Genomic DNA, 21,411 nt, shown 5'->3' on the forward strand with positions numbered 1-21,411 from the left:
AGATTTAATATGTTTCAAGAAGCTAATATAGGCCTTTAATGAACACGATGACTTTATATGAGAGTGAAATAATTAAATCAACTTATCTTAATTTTTTAGTTTAAAGAAATTTTTAATTTTAATATGGAGAGAGAATTGGTGTATAATAGAGTTATGAAGGTATATGGTGTTTCACCAAGGTATGAGGATTGTGCAAGACAAATCGGACCGTCCGATTGGAGGTACTGAAAATCCTGGGTCCGATTTGTGTATTGGCAGAAAATTCTGAGTCCGATTTGTGTACTGACAGAAAACTTTGGGTCCGATTTGTGTACTGGCAGAAAATTCTAGGTCCACTTTGTGTATCCATTCTCTCTCTGCAATGAAATCGGACGGTCCGATTTCTTTGCACTAAAACAAAAAATTGAACACCGTCACAACTATGTATATCTACCCAATACTCCATAACTCAACATAACTCACATATCAATTTCATATAAAAAAAATTAGCCTTTACAAAAATACTACTAATTTTTTATAAAAAATTTAAAAGACCATGACCTTTCATTGTCAAACTAAAGTTTAGCTCCTTCGTACTCCTTACAAGTATTTGTTAGATTTTTTTTAGCCCCAAATCTCCTTATAAAGCATTAATTTGTAATTAAACTATTGATTTAATTACTTTATTAGTCTCTATAGTTTCGCGAAATTTTTAATTAGGTTTCTATACTTTTTTTTTTAATTGGGTCCCTGTACCAAAATTTTTTTTCAATTAAATCCTTCTTAACAGTAATTGGTTTAATTATATAGGGACTCAATTAAAACAAAAGGTGCAGAGACCCAAATAAAAGGAAAAAAAATATAGAAATCCAATTAAAAATAAAATTTGGTGCAAGAATTCAATTAAAAAAAAAAAGTATAAGAACCTAATTAAAAATTTTACGAAATTATAGGACCAACAGAATAATTAAACCTAAACTATTTGATTTGCTTCTAAATGAATCAAATTTTCACTTTATGTGAATTCTATGGTGCATTTAATATAGTGTTTAAATTGTCTAATTTATTTTTAAAAGTAAAAAAATAAAATATAACTAAAATTCATTAAATAATATCTATTTGTTTTTTAGCCACAATGATAAAAGTACCATAATATTTACCATCACTTTATTCCTTTTGTATGGGTTCCTTTATATATTTTTATTTGAACATTATAAAAACTTATTTGTTTTATGATTTGCTATCTTAATTAATAATTTTTTAATTTATTTATCCATGATTGACTATTAGTGATCATTTGTTTTTGTGATGCAGATGGTGAGATTTTATTATACAATTATGCTCATTTGACAGCACATTAGTGGACAATATTAATTTAGGTTGCTTCACTTTTACTCTTTTTCTACTTTATGTTACTACACTTTCATAATTTGTTGTGTGCTTTAACTTTTAACTAACACATCATATGAATGATTTGTTGTACTATTCATTGTTATGTCTTTCATACACTTATGTTTTGCAATATTATTATTTAAATAGAGTCATTTAATTATGATTGATAAAAGTTAGATCGATAAATCAATTACATCAAGAGATTATAAATGTGGGGTTTATGGCTTCTTGGATTTTACCTTTTCTAGAACTGCTATAAAAGAAAAAAAGAAAAAATTATATGTTCATACATTAAACGTGGTTTTAAAAATTTGGAGACTAGAGTTGAAGTATTAACTCATTTACTCTAAAAAAAATTTTCAGAAAAAAAAAAGTATAGAGAGACAATGAGAATACTAAATAATGTGAACAATGGAATAAAAAAAAAGTAATTAAAATTAAAAATTAGATCATTAATTAATTATTTAATTTCAAATTTTAAAATTTAAAAAATTAAAATTAATATTTAAACTCATTCACATTACGTACGGTTATTCCTAATCTCACCATAACCTCCAATACATGTCCAAAACTTGCCGTCATCTTCTCCGGTCCTCATCTCGCACCGCTGCACTTTCCGCCGGCCATACCGACTTCGTCGCAGCCTCCCGCCGAACTATGGTACGTAACATATGAAATCAAGATTATTCAACTTCATATATTTTTTGTTCAGATTCATTAACTCGTTGTGAGTTCTTGTTGTAGATGGTGCATGTGGCTATGGAAATCTGTACATGGACAACGGTACAAAGACGATGGCTCTAAATACCGCTTTGTTTAACGATGGCAAGGCATGCGGCGGTTGTTATCAAATAGTTTGAATAATTTTGATCATATATGTTACGTACCCATTGTTCCTGAGGCATCGGCTCCATATGAGAGATCTTGTGCATTTAATACTTCTTAACAATTTAATATTAATTCAATGGCTAGTTTAGTTTATGATGATTATTTTAGTAAGTATGCGAATGTTTATTTTAATTCATATGTGAATGGTTATTTTAATTGGATTGATTTTAATTATATATAATTAAAATATGTTGGATGTTCAATTCATTGGGTATGCAGATTATTATTTTTATCCTTAAGTGGATGGTTATTTTCACTAAGAGTGAGCGACGCCGGCGGTGGCGTGTAGCAAACTAAGTAGCGACAGTGAAGTGGGATGATTACTGATGAAGGTGGGGTGACAGCCGGTTAGAAAAGAAGAGGGTACTGGAGTGAAATGCTTTGGTAAATTAGGATTTGTGATGGTTATTTTTTTAGAATAACTAAGTGGACTTTTTTTTATTTAGATAATTTATGGAGTGTTTTTTATTTTTTACTTGTATTGGGCTAAATCTACAGCCCATTATTCACATTGTTTAGATTCCTCATTGTCTTCCTAGCGGAGTTCTTTCTAAAAGAGAAAATATACTTCTTGGTATATGCATGAAAAAGTCATAGTCCAACCTGATGAAGAACCATTGTGTAAAAGATATATAAAGAAATAGTCGTAAATTAGAGGTGGTGAGGCATTATGACGCCTAAAAATAAAAGATATATAAAGAAATATTAATATACTAAGAGCTTGTGAAGGAAGGATAACAAAAACGACAAACGCATCTCACTCGAAACGTTAAAGACAACAAGCGGTAGTGTACAGAAAAGTAAGATATATATATATAAAATTCAAAAAAGACACATAGCAAGTACTGGTTTCGACCTGTGAAAAAAAGGCCGACTAGAAAGTGTAATACAATCCAAAAGTACACAAAATACAACCTATTTCTCCATAAATCAAACTCTAAGAAGGATATACAATACATATTAAAAAATGGAGAATATAAATACACTAAGTATAAAATAGAATTCCAAAAGAGTCTTTGCTTTCCAGAAGAAATCCTGCACGTTCAGCGAGGTGCGTCACATCTTGTATCTGAAAAATTAAATAATTTCACAACAGGGTGAAAATCAGAAGGTTTTCAGTAGGCACTACAACAAAAATGGATTTTAGCAACGCCAAATTTTGCAACATCTTAAAATCGTTCTCTTAGATAGTTTTAGACAACAGTTTTTTATAGTGTTACTGTTGAATTCAAATTTTTATTATTTTACGGCAACAAACTTAAACTGTTCTCTTTGACTATTTTAAAGAACGGTTTTATCACCGTTACCATGCTTTGTTTTTAAGCAACAGTTTTGTTTACTGTTGTTTAAATAATTATACAAAAAAAATGCATAAAAACCGTTGCCAAAATGATTAACTTTAAAACCGTTGCATTAGATGATCTTAGACAACAATTTTTACAGTATTGTTATTGAAGTTCAATTTTTCATTACGTTATAGTAACAAAATAAAACTGTTCTCTTTGACTATTTTAAAGAACGGTTTTATAACCATTACAACAATTTTTTATCAAACAATAATTTTTTAATATTATTTAAATAATTTTTTCTATAAATATTAAATTTGTAGAACACTCAAAATTATTGTTATAAATATATTACAAATATTATTTATAGAAAAAATAAATTTAAAATAAATTTATAACAATTATATATTTTTGGTTTCATTCCCGCTCTAAAATTTAAGATAATATTTTTTAACACTTCAAAAAAATTTCAACAACCTCTCTTCAAAACAAAACATAGAGACTTGTTAATTTTTCCTCCATCTACTAGCCCTAGTGCTCCATAACCCACACCACTCATCATTAGAGCAATCATTGAACAATGCCAAACTTGTAACAACCAAGTTTTTGAAAAATTAAATAATAATTTATTTATGATTTATTATATTTGTTGATAATTTTATTTTAAGAAAATTATTTCACTAAAAGTAGTTAAATAAAATTTTATGATACTTTAAATTTAAAAATAATTAAAAATTATATATAATTTTTATAATAGTTGGAGTTTAAATTAATTAGAATTTTTATATAATTTTTATTATAATTAAATTTTTGTATAATTAAAATTATAATTTTGATAATTGAAAAATAAAAAAAAATTGTATAATTTAATTTAAGTAACTTCTATTATGAATAATTTATGATTTAATTCGAGTTTCTTATTTTAAAAAAAATCTATTAAAAATGATTAAATTGATGAGGGAGAAGAGAACGCGAGAACTAGGGAAGGAGGGAGGCTTTGTTCCGCGCCACCATGCCTTCACGCCGCCGAACCGCCACCGCCACTGCTAGGGTTCGTCGTTGCTGCTTTAGCCATCGCCGTCGCACCCTGTTCCCATTGTCATTAGGGTTTGCTGCTGCTGCCATTGATAGAGCCGCCGCTGGAGGAGCCAAATAGGGAGAGGAGGTCGCTGTTGATGCTGTCACAGAAAGGGAGAAACAGATGCGTGAGAGAAAGTGACGTGACCGAGGAGGAGCCATTCCTCTGCCACTGCCGTCACTGGAAACCTTGGTTACTGCCGTCCTTACTGGTGAGTCAGTTGTGCCCTAGTTACCAGAGTCACCATCTATGAACCCTTTGTTGCTTTGGAATGACCCTATCTCTACCCCTAATGTTTCTGATTACACTGTATTCATTGAAATCGTTACAGCTGGAGCTTGTCACTGGGGGAGGGAAGCGACTGCACCATCCTCCTCGTTTTGACACTGAACCTCCATTCATAACCCTGTAACACTCCCACTCTTGTTCTGTTTGGCATTTTGTTTCTCTGTTATGTTTTTATTTTAATTATGATAGCCAACATCTCTGTTTTGGTACTGTTGTGTTCTATTGGAACTGTTGAAATTGTTGTTGCTGCGAGCGTAATCGGAGTTGGTGCTGCTACCACCGTTCCGGTTGCATTGGAATTATAGCTGCTGCTGCGAATTCAAAATAAACGGGTTTATCGCGGTAATTCCTACGGATTCAACTAAATTGAGGTAGGGGTTTCCATTTTAAAATTAAAGGTTTTGATTTAAGAATGCCTATAAAGCTTATTGAATAATTGCAAAAAATGTTATAATAATTTAGAATGACTGATTGTTGAGTTTGATTTGGATTATGACTAAAATTATGATTGATTTGAGTATAGTTATGTATGGTAGTCTTGATTGGATGATTATTGTAATAATTTTGCTGAAAATTCTTATTTTGATTAATTATGTGGAATTGGTTGAGAAGTGATTGGTGAATTCTTGTGAATGAGGGAACCCTTGAAGGTGGTTAAGTCCTATTTTTAGGGGAGGTTATGTCCAAAATTTTATAAAAATATAAGATTTAGTTAATTTGAATAGTGTAAATTGTACCTAGGATCACTACAACATTTTCAGGTTGAGGCAACATTTAAAAAGTGTTATCTAAAGGCTGACAAAAAGTTGCTTTTGATCAATGGCAACACTTTTGGGCCTAAGGCAACGTTTTTGGTCGGCGTTGCATATGCAGCCATTGCCTTAGATCAAGGCAACACTTTTTTGTTTCAAAAGCAACGCTTTTGAGAGCAACACTTGGTAAGTGTTGCCTTTGGTTGAAAAACAACAACACTTCAAAGGTGTGTTTGAGACAACACTTTTGCAGTGTTGTCTCTTCTCTCGTATTTTGGTCACTACTAAAAAGTGTTGCCTATTTGCAATAAAATGCAACTCTTTTACGTGTTGCTTATAAGCTGAAATTTGCAATCCTTTGAAGTGTTGCCTATTAGTTTTGAATATGCAACCCTTTAAAATATTGCCTTTTCTTTTGGATATGCAACCTATACAAGTGTTGCTTTTTCTTTTGGATATGCAACCATACAAGTGTTGTCTAATATTCAAAATATGTGCTATATTAGATTTTTCTCTTTTATTTTTTAATGATTATTCTTTTATTATCACTATCGTATAAAATTAATTAATTTATGTTTGAGAGAAAGCAATAGAGAAATAAATGACTGAAACATAAATTTGAAGGGGGAAAAATGAAAAAATAAAGATATGAAACAACTCCCTTGACAATTTCTGTCATTCCTGCGAATGAAATAGCAGTTACTAGAGTCTGTTGCAGTGACAACACGCATCACTCCCCAACATAGCCACATTATTTCAGCAATGAGGAAAAAATTTTCTTCCTCACAGTAGCACAACGCTACAAAAATAAGTAATTAAAAAGGAAAAAGAAAAAAAGATGATTGATTAAAAATAGCAAGAGTGTATTGCAGAAGCCACCATGAAGTAAGATGGCAAAAGACAGAGAAAGCAAAGGCCAAAAATGTTGATAGTCCATTCCCAATAAATGATAAATCACAAAAATTACTGCAAATTTTTTTGTTATACCTGGTCATCACTTTGGATCACGAGTTGATGAGGAAGGACGATCGTTGCCATTCGAACATTGCTTACTATTTATATCATGTGTTGATTCCTTGGCTCGTAATAAAGATAGTGCTTCATCAATATTTGTGCCAAAAGAACTCTGTTGCAAGAGAAGCTTCACAAGATCCTCCAAACTTTGGACTCTATCTTTTGTCTCATGAAGTTCAGTTTTCATTGAACTTATAGTCTCTGCATGTTGTTGCTTAATTTTAGCAATCTCCCGTTCTTTCTGCAGAGATATTTTTGTGATTGTCCTCCCATAACATCGAACTCTTCCTAGTTGTTCTTTGCCAAATACTGCAGTAAATACTTTTTCGGGAGTGTCTCCAGCTTCTTGGTGGCTCTTAAGTTTATCCTATTAAAAGAAAACATAACAATTTTAGCTTGTTCCACTCTTAAGTTCTTAAGGACATGTGAATAGTTTCAATTGAGACACTCAAGAGGGAGTTAATGGAAGCAAATGAGAGTAGGGATGCAGCATTAATGGAAGTTTTTGAGATGAGAATTTCATTGGGGGAACTTTTAATACTTTTAATAATGATATAATGAACATATTAAAAGTTAAAACTTAGATTTTATGTCCTTTTCACAAAAATTGTATTCACTTAATAATATGTATTTTAGAAACACACATTTTATTCAAGTTGATGGCTGAGAGCTCTGTTTACCAGTCATGTCCATATCAACTACCCATTAAATATAAATAGATGACAGAAATTAAAGAATGATTTGATTAATTTCAAACCTAAAAAAGCAAGCTGTCTTAAATTAATGCCTACCAAATCCCAAACTCTAAAAGGACACGGGACACTATTGTGAGTTTGTGACAAGTCACTGTTATTTTAATTAGAATTACCAACAACTATGTATATTTTTTAGCAATTGTGCAAATACACATCATGTTAATATAAATACAAGAACCGTCTCTAAAAGATCAATTTGGAGATGTTAAGGTAGTCAAATTAGCATTACCAGAAAAAAAATACATTGTGAACATAGAAATTAAATTTCTAAAAGTATATTTATTGAACATTCAATGGAACCGACTACAGAGCAAGCCTCAGGGCGCTAACAAATTAACCATGACTTGGAAATCCAATGTTAAAAATAATTTAGTATTTATAAAGATTAAATAATAACAAAAAAATGAAAAATACTAAAAATTAATGGTTTGAAGAGTTTTTCTAACCTCATCGTTACCCAAGGCAGATTATACCTGGTAACCTGAGTAGGAGCAGTAGAATGGGCAAGAAAGCGAGTACGATCCTCTATACTTGTCAGCAAAATCAAACAGCTGCAATGAACATGCATGGACAAATTAAAGAACGTAGTGTGTCATATATAGTGTGTCATATATATAGAGCTAGCTAATTCTTCAACACGAAAGATTCATATATAATAAGAGATAATGAATTGTTGGTTATTACTGATTTAGAGTGGGTTAATAGGGTTGATGAATAAGCGGGATCTGTTTTCTTGAAGGCAATGGAGGCAGCAGACACTGCCCAAAATAGACTTACACTGTTACTGGTTTGCGGGTTCCACTTCCTGATTTCCATGCTCAAAGGGGGAATCAATAACCATCATAGTGTAAAAATCATGTGTAGCTTGTGTTACCCAATTCACTCCAACTCCTTCCACACACCAACTCATCATAATAATTATACTAATCACTTCAACAACTGCTTCTACCATAACCCATCTTTGAAACCATTTCATCCCCATTATAATAATAAAACAACAGGTATTTTGTAATATATATAAGCTAAAATTTAAAATCATAATAAAAAAACCAAAATAAAATGGTACTGCACAAAGCTATGTATGTAAAAACAAGTTTAAGTTCAACTAGAAGATTTAAAATACACATGCAGTTCCATTAAACGCACACAGTGACAGTAGAGTTGCTTCAACACTAATGCACACATACAGCAACAAATTTCATATAACCAAAAATTAGGATTCAAAACACAAAAATAGAAAAGAAAAACAGAGATAAAATCATGAGTACCTGTAAAACAATGATCAGCGGTGATGAACCCTAGCAGAAGAACGCTGGAAAATTGGAAGAGATCATAGATGAACGGCAAGCAAAACCTAAAGACTTCATAGACCTGGTTACAAAATACACAAATATACACAAATATGAACGGCAAACTCGAAACAGCAACATTATTACCAAAAACCCTATAATAGCAACATCAACATTATTAAAATTAGGATTCAAAATGAAAAAGAAAAAGGAATAGGCAGAATCATAGGTACCCGGTGATGAACAAGTGAGCAGAAATGATGGAAGCTCGAACTGCTAGCGGAGACGATCGAAGGTCAAACGCGAACAAAGTGGATCGAATCTCGATTGCGAGCAGAGAAGATTGAATCTCGAACTACAAGCAGAGAGAATCAAAGCTCAAACGCGTTTCAAGACCTCCATTGCCATCCTCGAAGAGAAGAAGACGAAGAAGAAGATGATTTAGTAGCACGTCAATGTCTGAGGAAGATGAAGATGAGGATGAATTAGCAAAGAAGAGCACACGTCAATGTCTCCTCTATTGCCATCATCGAAGAGAGGAAGATGAAGATGAGTTTGTGCTTGTTAGGGTTGGGGTTTTGTCTCAGACTTTCTTTCAGTAAAAGGAGAAGAAGATGATGAATTGAAGGCCCGTGGAGGAAAGGGGTTTTGTTTTTCTTTTTTTTTTTAGTTAAAGTGGGAAAAAATATTTTGTTAAAATATTTGGAGAGAAGCTTATAATTTTAAGAAAAAATATTAATTTATTTTAGACAACATTTATAAGTTGATGTTTATTAAAAATTTTAAAGCAACTTTTATAAAATGTAATATATGAATACAATAAATGTTGTCTATTTAATTTATTAAAGCAACATTTTTGTTATGTTTTTTAATTAACTAAAAAATAACATTTATAACATGTTGATTTAAAAGAGTTGCAATAGTCTTATTTTTTTGCAACAAATATTAAGAGTTATTTTTTATTATTTTAGACAACACTTTTTAAGTATTGTTTTGAATATATGTTGCCATAGATCAAAATTGTTGTAGTGGATGTATGATTAATAAATTGGATATTCGATAGCTAGAAATAAATGGTTACGGTATTTTAAAGTGGTTGAATTAAATTCGTTTAAGTAATAAAAATAAAGTGAATTTAAAGATTAAAGTTTGAAGTAAAAAAGGCTTAAGAAGGATAAAGAAAAGTTTAAAGAATTATATGAGGGTAAGGTTAAACCGGATTTGAGTAATAAAAAGATAATTGTGTGGAAGTTTAAGGGTAAGAAAGCAATTACATAAAATATAAGGATTAAAGTGCATATATATGTATATATAAAAGGTTAAGTGTATAAATAAAGAAAAGATAAAGTTAAGGAAAATGTTGAAGAGGAAGATTAAAGAAAAAGTTAAGAAAATGAGTAAAGATAAGGTCAAAAATGAAAATATTACAAAAATATTACTCAATTTAAAAAGGACTTTTTGAATTGGTGTTTTCCTATGTACATGAAAACAAACTCTACAGTGAGATCAAACAATTTCAATTGAGTAAGATGTAAAACTAAAATAAACTTGTTGCATTATATGTTACAAGTTATATATCCTTTCTTAGCATATTAAATCACAACCATGTCAATGCTGTCAAAAATTTCTAGTTGACATACATTCTAGTATGATGTACAATTGCAGTATTTTAAGTATAAATTTTAGGCATCAAGTTAATCAATATCTGACCTTTTAGGCTTTTACAAGTTGCTGGTTGTAAGATTAATTCAAGAGAATATGGTAAAAACTAATTATAAATTTTAATTTAATTTTATTCTTCAAGAATCATTGCATAATCAACTCATTAATATTCTAATTAGTACTTACCATCTTTTAATTTTGTGTAATTATTTCTTTAGGATCTTCATGGTTATATAAGATTATGTGGAGATCTTTAGCAGTCAGCTCCATATGGCTATGGTTGCTTGATCCTTTTGATACTTTTTAAGAGTTGAATTTGTTAAATACCTATGTGCTTGTATCCATTGATGCTAGTGATACTTGTTTTATGGATGAGTTGGAAGGTAGTTAAGGTAGATATATTTCATTAGTTTGACTAGAAAATTTATTCTGCTGAAGTACTAGACTAGTAACAAAAGGAATGTTTCATTATAGGTTAGAAAGATAAGTATAGACTGTGCGATCAAAGGCCAACCTTACCTATTGGGTTGTTCTACTAGCAAGATGAGGTCGATGCTGGATCAGTTGGTTGATCTTGGAGTTAAGGGAAATAAGTTAGGCAGGGTTATTGCTAGAAGCCCGCAGCTACTATTGCAAAAGTCTAGAGATTTTCTACATGTATTTCTCTTTTTTCTATAGTCACGTGTTATATGCATGCCATTGTTCTTTAGTTTTGTATCTTACTGATTCAAAATGCTTCATTTTTTTTTTCGTTAAGAAGCTTGTGTTCATTGTTGTTTGCAGGTTGTTCTGTTTTTTGAAAATATGGAATTGGATAGAGAAACTATTAGGAGAATTCTTTCTCGCTGCCCATAAATTTTCCCTGCCAACATTGATAAAATTCTTTAGAGGAAGATTGAATTCCTTTCTAGGGTTGGTGTTGTTGAAGCTTATCTTCTTCGAATAATCAGAAAATATCCAAAATTACTTGTAACCGACACTGAGAAAACTATACTGGATCCGAAATTTTTTGGTTCACTAAGTATATAATTGTTTATTCTTTTTATGGTAAATATTCATTTAGTTTTTTTTAGTAATTTGATTCAATTAGTTAAGGTTATTTATTGACACTAATATAAAAAAATAGTTAGAACTAATTTCAATGCAACATGAGAAAACTATTGTAAATAAATAATTATATAATTAAAAAAAAATCGTTGTCAAAAGTCACAAAAGAGAACGGTATTAAAACCGTTGTCAAAGGCAGCTACAAAATGACAATAGTATTAAAACCGTTGTAAAAAATAACACCAAAGGCAACGCTTTTAAACCGTTGTCTTTGTGAATAACAAAACTACAACATTTTAAAACCATTGTCTATCCAGTTTTGGTTTTAAACCGTTACGTCATGAAAGAGAACGGTTCTAAACCGTTGCCTATCTAGTAATGGTTCTAAACCGTTCTTTAAAAATTGCCGTCAAAATCGTTGTCTATTCTAGTAACTATGGCAACGGTTTTTTTGTTGCCGTTGCCTTAGGTTAAAAACCGTTGCCTATGAGCAATGGTAACGGCCGCATATACCACAGGTAAAAAATCGTTGCCAAAGCGTTGCCTAAAGTTTTAGGAGCGGTTTTTCGATTTATGACAACGGTTTTTGACCGTTGCGAAAACCCTTATTTATTGTAGTGAGGGTAAAAATTCCAAATAGAGACTATGTAAAAAGAAATGAATTCGTTAGGCAATTCTAAACTCCAAATAATACAAGGTTCAAGTCTAGGATTCTACTAATTCCAACAGGGTAATTAGACTAATCTCAGCTATATTAGTGATCTCAAATTCTCAAATATTCTCAATAAGGGTCATCGTCCTCTCAATATTACAATGGTTCAAATTCTATAATTTAGTATTCAGAAATTTGTTTAATAGTAGTAACAAGCACAAGTGAGAGATTCAAGCACAACCAAAGGCAATTATCGCAAGTAGGGCAAATAACAGTTAAATAGAGATAATCATATAGGCAAACCAAATATAATGTACACACTCAAATAATGTCACATAGTTGCAGATGATGCATGCTTGTCCTACTGACCATGAGTTCACGTGTCAGTTATATTGCCAAATCCGATACAAAATCCGCTTGACACCCTGGATCGATCTCTTGCTACCCATCCCCAGGAGGAATAAACAATTCTTGGTACTATTATATTGACGGAGAGTGCCGTCTCACCTCTTCCTGGAGATATAAACGTGACAAACAACGAAGAGTGCCGTATCACATCAACGGAGTGTGCTGTATTGTCTCACCTTTCATCCGAGAGAATGTGGGTGTTACGTATCGCCGTCCCCACATCACACCACAACCACAGAACAAGCAGAAATGAACCACCGTCCTTACCTGGTGCAGGTGCCAAAACTAATTAAATTACCATGCAAGCGGGATAACACTCAGACCTTGTCATTCCAGCCATTCATGCCACAATTAATTAATATCAAAATCTTTTAGTCATTTCATAAGTGATTAAACTCATCAGCCCCAATTTCGTTATCTATTTTATCAATTTGAATGCATTAACCCACGATCATTTATCAATTTGTCAATTTCATTAATACGTGAGTGTGGTGAAATCTTTTTACTCATCGCGGATGGGATAAAACCACCATTCTCGTAATATTTCATCCGGTTAACCAAGCGTTAAATCTGGGAATAGTCTAACTTAATTCATTATAATTCTTCCCGATGTATTTAATGCTTAATGATTAGTTATTCAACTTCAAATGGGATTAAACAGAGGGTTATAAACAGGTTGAGAAGGTTAAGTAGATCAAAAACAACAATTTGGCCAAAATAGGACAGTTATGTATACGCATGCCTCGTGTGTACGTGCAAAACTTGACTTGAGTAAATGGGATTTTGCAAGTCATGTGTACGAATGCTTTGTGCATGTGCACAAACATATTATTAAACAAATCAAAACTAAATCAAAACTTTTATCAAACCCTAACAACAAACTAAATTTAATATGATGAAATAAATTCGAATTTTTTCCTAATGAACATGAAAGGAATTCTTAAACTTTTTGCTGTCCTCACCAACCCAATGAGTCTTATGAGTGTCACCATTTCAGCACTACTATTTTTGAGACAAATTCTTCGTCTCCTTTATATCTAAGACCGGGATAGTGTAATTCTTTTAATATTCAGATCCTTTATCATTACAAGTTTATCATTTTACACCTTAACTCTAAAATGCCAAAATTTTTCTCTGACCAAGAAGTACTGAATTCTCTTTCTTTTCGGATAGCCCTGAAAGGAGAAGGAAGGTTGGAATGCCAACATGCGTCTATTATAAAATTCACCCGACCCGAGAGTATGTATCACCGAAAAACAAAAAGATAGATACATGATTTTCTTATTAGAACTCTAAAAAACTTGTTCTTAGCAACCTTAGTCATCGAAAAGATTTTTTTTACTAGACCTTCAAAGAACCTGTCATTGACAACCTAGATCAAAAAGCTAAAATTAAAAGAACTAACACTAAGAATTATCTTAGACTGAATCCTTCAACTTTTTTCATACAACAAATAAAGCAAATCACTTACATCACTTTATCACACATGGTAAAATATGCATAAAGCAACTCGAAATATTTATTCTTAAAAAAGTGATAAGATTGTCTCATAAAAGTATTTAAATAGACTCCTAACAAATTAGTCTAAAAATAGGCCAAATCTTTCTAGGATAGAATAATAAAATTTGAAATCAAATAAAAGATATGACTCCAAAATTAACTCTAACAAATTTAAATCATATGTGATCTTATTTGATTAGATAAGATCTAATTTAAATATTAAACATCTAATGATATGATAATTAATTTAAATCAGATTTGATTTTAATAGAGTTAGATTATATTTGATTTAAATTTTAAACACAAAAATAATACTAAATAAATTAAAATCAAATCAAATCTTTTGACAAATTCTATCTACAAGTTAAATTTTATTATGATTAAATAAATTTAAATTCTTTTCCTAATAAACTTTGAAAGAAATTCTTAGACCTCTTGCTGAATTCACATAACTCAACTGTGAAGCACGGACACTTCGCTGAGTTGTCGTGTCCGCGTGTCGGACACATTTCGGACACGACACTCACTAACACTCGTCCGACACGCATGTCTGCTGTGTCCAACTGTGTCTTAATAAAAAATAAAAAATTCTTCTCCGGGCACACCTAAACACACCTAAATACCATCACGTGTCAGCGTATCCAGTCTTATTCTTAACATATATTTTTAAAATAAATTTAGATATAGTATATATTATTATTTATTAAAACAAAAAAATATTTTAAATACTTGATATAATTAAAATAAGACATTAAAAATAATTAAAAATTTTAATTTATATTTTAACATCAATAAAATATCAAAATATCATTATAATTTATCTGAAAAATACTTTATATTTTACGGGCCTGCTACACATACAAGCAAAAAGGCCCTAGAAGTTTTACAAGTTCCCAACCCACACTTCATTCACACGTGCAGCCACTCACTTTCAATAGAGCGTAAAATACACGCGCCACACTCAACGGTTGCTCTTTGCGAATAACGCTCCTTAATGGCGCACTCTTCCACTTCTCCAAGCCATTTGAAGAAAACACAAACCGTCCATTTTCGAGCAACATTACAAACTGCAGAGATAGTAATCGTTGCGAAGATTAGAACTCTCCATCAACATAATATATAACTCTCCATCAACAATCTCCAGAAAAAACGAAGTTATAATACTCAAGGTACGTTACGTTACTATTTTACTCATCTTGTATATTTTTCACATTTCGAAATCGAAGAACTAGGTTTTACTGTTCTTCTACGTTCTTCTAGGTTTTACTGTTCTTCTTGTTCTACGTCTCATTTTACAGTTTATAATGTTCTACTTGTTCTAGGTTTTACTGTTATTCTTGGTTCTAGGTTATACTGTTCTTCTTAGTTGTTCTAGGTGTTACTGTTCTTGTTGTTCTAGTTCTTCTGGTAACTGATTTTTGGGAGTATATTGCGTAATTTGGTGGGTGTATATGGAGTAATTTGTTGGGTGTATATGGCATAATTTGTTGGGTGTATATTTCTGAACTGATATACTGTAATATTGTCAACAGTTTCAACTGTTCTAATATTTGCTTGTCCATGGGTGTATATTGCTTGACCTTGTAATGTTGCTTGACCTTGTATATTAATGCATGTTTGAGTGATATCTGACTAATATCTATGGGTGTATCTGACTCATATCTATGGGTGTATCTGACTCATATCTATGGGTGTATCTTACTGATATCTATGGGTGTATTTTTCATTTCAGAAAAAATGGCAGCCAGAAACCAAGCCGGAAAAAATGTAAGAATAAATATATGTCTTAGATGAAATCAGTTTTATATAATAGAAATATATCTGACTATAATTTTGCTTTGTTTACAGCAAACCAAAGACCTTAAGTGTGCAACACATTTGTTAAGTGAGAAATTCAGAAACATGAGCGAGGAGAAGAAAACAATTATTAGGGATTTGGGATTTGGTGGCCTGATACACATCCCGCCACTAAGGGTGCATCACCAAATATTAAGGGAGTTGGCTAACTCCTTCAAATTAGGGGAAAACAGACTGAAAACCGGCTATGATTCTTTTAAAGTAAGACAAAAAACAATAGGGGCTGTGCTTGGCATCAACGCGTCAGGTAACTCGCTACAAACATGGGTGTATATGAGTCATATTCAGGTGTATTTCTATTGATGCTTGGGTGTATTTGAACTGATTTTCATACTATGTTGTTTTCCTTTTTTTAGGAGATCTATTTCCTCATAAAGTCATTTATAAGGATCTTTCTGAAGATGACAAACAAATTTTTAGAAGATTCCAGGGTAAGACCCTCAAAAATCTAACATATGAGATGATGGATATTGGCGTTGATAATGAACAGGATCGCCTCATGTTCAAGAGGATTTTCATCCTCTATATACAGATGGCGTTCCTGTTACTAATGACAATAAACAAAATCTCACCTGTGCACCTGGCCCCAATTTTCGAGATGGACACAATAACAGAGCGGAACTGGGGAGGGCATGTTTTGAGTTTTATCATCAAGGGCATAACAGATTACAAGCTGAAAAAAAAAAGGCAATTGACGACTGTCTATTTTCCCTGATGATAATTTACTTTCATCTTTCAAAAAATAAAGACAAGAAGAGGACAGAAAGACCTCCAGAACCCTGGATTGCCAACTGGAGTAAGGAGCAGTTGGTCGAAAGAATGAGGGCGGAAATAGAGGAACATATGGTAAGTGAACAAAATATCTTAGGTGTATTTTATTTACCTGAATGCTACTAACTAAAATTTCTAATGTTTCAGGGGATTGTGAAGATGGCGGAAACAAAAGAAAAAATGAAAAAAATAAAGAAAAAAGAAAAAAAAGGAAATAAAAAAAAAACAAAAAAGGAAGGCAAGTTCAACATCATCATCGGAGACAGAAACAACTGATAGTGACAATTCTACCTCTGAGTTTGAGACTTAAGAAGACTCAGAGGATTCACCAAGAAAACAACCCAGCAAAAAAGCCAAAAAGTAAGTAACATATTTGGGTGTATTTTCTTTATCAAGTTGGGTGTATTTTCTTTATCCATTTGGGTGTATTTTGTTTATCAAGTTGGCTGTATTTTGTTTGTCCAGTTGGGTGTATTTTGTTTATTAAGTTGGGTGTATTTTGTGCATTCATTTGGGTGTATCTTGTGCATTCATTTGGGTGTATTTTATCCCTCTTAGTATGTTTTTAAATAATGATTGTTTGCTTCCAGACTGGAGTCCAAAAAAAGAAAGAAGAATCAGGAGGATTCTGATTCAGAATCTGAATTAACTGATGAGTAATGTTCTGAAATTATTACTCCTTTCCTTTAGGTTTATTATCAAGTTTTCATGTATTAATAGAGTGTCTCTTATTAACTTATAGAAGCGAAGAATCATCACCAGTGAAGAAGCAAAAAACAAAGAAAAAGACACAGAGAACACCAAAAAAATAAGCACTTCTTTGGATAGTATTTTGTGATAAAATTAATTTTTTATTTTTGATTCATACTTGTTTTTTCCACCCAGGACACAATCCAAAAAGAAAAAGGTCATTGTTGAGGATTCATCTCCTGAGCAAGCTCAATCCTATCATGGTACAGTACTTTGTAAGCTATATTACCATCTATCATCAAAATTATATTTGTTAACATGTTCTTTTATGCATGTACTGTCAGATCTGAAATTGGAACTGAAGATCTAGATGAATTCTTAAGGAAAAACAATGAAAAATCTGCTGCACAGGGGTATGTCTCGTTGGGGGTGTATATTTCAGATTTTAGGGTGTTTTCTTTGCTAATAATTGTTTCTTATTTCGCAGGGAGAAGGAAGCTGACCTGCGATCGACGGAAGGTCACTATGTCTCATCTGAAACGTAAGAAGCTTTATTTGATAAAATCTTGTTATCCTGATTTAACAGTATGGTTTTTTTGTGAATAACATGTACTCTATTATGTTTAGAATACCAGACGTAAACTTGGAAAGTGATGATCCTTCCTCTCAAGGATACACAGAACAAAGTAGCGTAAACAAAACCGGCGGAGAGCATGTAATTTCTCTTTCAAATAACCATTGCTTTTGTTCTTTTATTACCCTCTACTTCTAATTCTGTATATATTTTTTTTAGAAAAAAAAGCCCTTTATTGTTTTATTCGAGAAAAAAAAGGCAGGAAAAAAAGTAAAAACTGCAAGTATGTAAGTTCTCAAAAAACAAAGCTTGTCTTTCTTTTGAAATTTTCGGGTGTATTTTTGACTTTCTTAGGGTGTATTTTAGGTTGAGTCTGGTTGAAGAGTCAGCCAGTGAGCTAGCTGAAGAGAATATAATGGTTGTGAGGGAAGAGACACCGTTCGAAGCGCTTGCAATGTGAGTTTTTCAAGAATATTTCAACGTTATAACCTTTTTATTTTCAAAGACATAGTTAACCTTTTATTTTTCTTCTTGTTTAGAGTTCCGATTCAAGTTTGTCTACCACTGTCCCAACAACCACTATGCCGGAAGTTGAACAAACACCTGAGACAGAAAATGAACCGACCCCTCTGCTACAAATTGAAGAAACTACACAAAGGTAAGAAATAGCATTGGGTGTATATTTGGTTACAGTTTGGGTGTATATTTCCCCTGTTGGGGTGTATATTTTCACGATTGATCCATGACTAATTTTTTTACATCATGATTAATTTTATGTACCGTGCAGCACTCCTAACCCCCCCAACAACTTGAAGAAAGCACACCCACGCTTCTCCCAGCTCCATCTAAAATGTAAGTTCATCAGAGTAAAATCAATGTTTTGGTTATCATCCATATATTCTTATTCTTATAATACGTTATACATGATCACGCAGTAATCCAACCCCAGAAGACACTACTGCGCTGATGATGATGGCACGGACAGCATCGTATGTTCCTAAAATAGATTCGATGCCATCATTCAACCTTGGCTTGACTGATTCAAGCCAAGAAAAAACAGCAACGCAGGAGGGAGCGTCAACGCAAGATGGAGACAGGGCAAAAACTCCAGAAACCCCAAAACTGCTAGAACAATTAGGGGATCTGGTACAAAAAATTGCAAGTGGTGAGGTGACAATAAAAGAAAAAAGTCCGCAGATTCCAAAGGAGAGTGGGGCAGAGAGTTTCGAGAAGTTTGAAACTCCTGTGAGGACGAATGAAAATAGTTCTGACATGAAAGAGAAATGCTACCTCTGGGCTATACGAGTGAAGACCTACGCAGATGGGCTAACTAATGAGTTTGACAACGTCTGTAGACTCCAAGCCTAGGATATATACACTCTGTCAAAACTCCACCTTGCATCACTCGCGCCTGAAATGCATATAGAAGCTGAGGTAATATTACAACAACATTAATGTTTTTATCACCAAAATTAACTACAATCTTGATTGATGTAAAATTGATTTCGGCATCTTTTTCTAGATTGTCTCTGCCATGTGCTTCATCCTAAACCAACAAAAGATTAAAAGGTTTCAAGAAGAAGTATACTGTCCCCCTGATATTGTGGTAAGGGTTGCTTCAACGAATTTTGGGTGTATCTTTTGTATTCCTTCCGGTGTATTTTTTGTCTTATATTGGGTGTATTTAATGTGTTCATTTGGGTGTATTTTCTCTGTTCAATTGGGTGTAAGTTGTTTATTCATTTGGGTGTATTTTCTGGATTTGTTTGGGTGTATTTTCTATATTCATTTGTTTGTTCACAATTTTTGCAGAACATGGCCATTGCAAATCATCCACAGGGGGTATTCTTACAGCCTAAAAACAATAAGCCGTTTAGGGTGGAAGACTACCCAATGTTTATACCCTTCTTGGACCATAAAAAATTGGCATCGCATCGTTATGTAAGTTTTCATTTCTAAAATTTCTTATTACCATTTTTTACTTATGTGCCAAATAAACTAAAACAGTGTTCAATCTGAACATATTTTAGATATTTGCACCTGTTTGCCATTCACAGCATTGGTGGTTATGGTTCGCTGATACAAGAAAGAGGAAATTTTATATAGTCGACCCATATCACACGAAATCTCCGTCCGATGAGAGAACTGCCCTGAATACATTCATTGTAAGTTGTTTTCTGTGTTCTGTATTTTAATAGTTGGGTGTATTTCTATTCAATATAAGGTGTAACTTTGTGCTCCTTTGGGTGTATCCCTTTATTGAAATTATTCATGTATTACTGATTTATTTTGTCTTTTAAGGGATATGTAATTTCACGAATTAAAGTATATGTTGGGGGCACCTCTGAAATCAAGGGACAAGGACAAGGAAATTGTACCACCATACCTTCACATCTCGGGCCAAAAGACAAGGTATAAATCTTTCACTCTGAAAATTAAACTTTCCTATATGTAATTTGTAATTTATTTTCTTTGTTTTCAGCTATCACTATACTATCTACGTAATGAAGTGGCTTGAGATATTTGAGCCAGCAAACATTAAAAGGAGGAAGTATGAGTGGGACAATTGGACTCAGGTAAATATGTTTAAAACTAAATAACTCTGTATTACATTACTCAATTAACATGGTTAATTAAACAAAATATTTTTTTTACTGTAACACGAGGTGGACCACTTTAGAGTGGAATATGCTTCCCGGATTCTATTCCATGACATGAATCTAGACAAAGCTGAAGCCATTAGGAAAAGTAATGTAATAAGACTGTCCAAGCCATCCTCGTTGTTATTGAGTCCATATTGTCAAATAGATTCTAAGGATGTTGACACTGATTAATGTAAATGTTATATAGTCCTGTAACAAATTGAACACATGCTGTAAAAATTTTCCAATTATAATCCAGTTTATTGTAAAATTTCTTTCAATAATTAAACTCTCTCTGCTGTATTCAAAATGTATGAATTACAGGTACTATAATATGAAGGAAAACATCAAACTAAATATACATCCATAACCTGCCATTTTTTACACCCAAAGAAAGTTGAATATACACCCAAAAATCTATCTCCCCTGATGCTTTATCACTAAAACCCTGAACCCTAAATCCTTAAAACCTAAACCCTAACCCCTAACCCGTAAACCCTAAAACCTAATCCGTAAACCCTAAAACCCTTAAACCCTAATACCTAAAACCCTTAAACCGTTGTAAAAAAAAAACAAACAGTATTTTATAACATAAAAACAAGGTTCTGAAGTATATATATGTATATATATGTAAAATGTGAAATACAAGAAAATTCAGAAATACACCCAAACGAACAGTGTTTTTACACCCATATTCTGTAACTATACACCCAAAGAGTTATCCGCTGCTGCTAGTACCCTGAACTGATAATTCATAACACGTGCTTGATATTGGCTGGAATTTGAATGCACCACTGATGCAGCATCAAAGAGGTTTAACTGAATATAACAAACTCACATATTAGCTAAACTAATAACGAGAAAAATAAACTCAATCACCACATATT

General features: G+C 32.3%; 2 long non-coding RNA genes across 2 annotated transcripts; both read right to left on the reverse strand.

Moving 5' to 3' along the window:
- On the reverse strand, positions 6,366-6,955 carry LOC107648170. Its single transcript, XR_001621769.2, has 2 exons — positions 6,651-6,955; positions 6,366-6,462 (listed from the first exon to the last, which is right to left on the reverse strand). It is a non-coding gene; the product is annotated as an uncharacterized LOC107648170 (long non-coding RNA).
- LOC110263272 lies at positions 7,629-9,380 on the reverse strand. Its single transcript, XR_002348615.1, has 3 exons — positions 8,955-9,380; positions 8,701-8,786; positions 7,629-7,983 (listed from the first exon to the last, which is right to left on the reverse strand). It is a non-coding gene; the product is annotated as an uncharacterized LOC110263272 (long non-coding RNA).

The sequence above is a fragment of the Arachis ipaensis genome, chromosome B06 (genome assembly GCF_000816755.2).
Source record: "Arachis ipaensis cultivar K30076 chromosome B06, Araip1.1, whole genome shotgun sequence".
NCBI classification, from domain to species: domain Eukaryota; kingdom Viridiplantae; phylum Streptophyta; class Magnoliopsida; order Fabales; family Fabaceae; genus Arachis; species Arachis ipaensis.